Source organism: Austrofundulus limnaeus, unplaced genomic scaffold (assembly GCF_001266775.1).
Source record: "Austrofundulus limnaeus strain Quisiro unplaced genomic scaffold, Austrofundulus_limnaeus-1.0 Scaffold1161, whole genome shotgun sequence".
NCBI classification, from domain to species: Eukaryota; Metazoa; Chordata; class Actinopteri; order Cyprinodontiformes; family Rivulidae; genus Austrofundulus; species Austrofundulus limnaeus.
Genome location: NW_013953563.1, coordinates 27,884 through 28,637, shown reverse-complemented (window position 1 = coordinate 28,637; position 754 = coordinate 27,884).

Below are 754 nucleotides of genomic sequence, written 5' to 3'. Positions count from 1 at the left end.
ACACACACACACACACACACACACACACACACACACACACACACACACACACACACCCTCTGTGATGTCAGACTTGCAGATAAAAACAGTCATCTGTGTCTAAGAGCATTACAGGCACACGCATACACAACAGTCCATTTAAAAAGGTCTCAGATTTGCGATTTAAATGTCAGATTGAGCACAATGCTTTGTCACACAGTAATAGATATTTATGAATCATTATTTGCTTTAAGCCTTAACAAATTCTATTACCCAGAAGGCAAATCTACCTAAAACTGTTAATATTTCTTATTGTCTAAAAAAATTATAAAGGAAAACATGATTAATAAAAACATAATTTTACTATAAAACACAGATGTATTTTTAAATGACAAAATAAGGAAAATAGAGAAGGGTGAATGTAACCCTTTTGGGAACAGAAAAATTAAAATGTTGCAATATACTGATTTATTTTTTTTTTTTTGTCATGATTATGCTCGGGCTGTATGATAGCATTGTGTTATAGCTTTGTTTTGAAATAGGGTGATGTATTCAAAAATCTTGACATTATTAAGCCTGGTCACATGACCTATTTAAACTGCTCTAGTCATAAAGATATGCTTTCTCTGAGACTTTCAATTTGTGTCAAAAGTAGAGACTTCAAACTATACACCAGTTTTTACATTGTGTTAGGCCAAAAAAAAGAATAGATCTATGATAAATAGTATGCACCACAAGGGCAGCTGTGGTTGTTAGGTCAGGGGAGTTGTTTCTG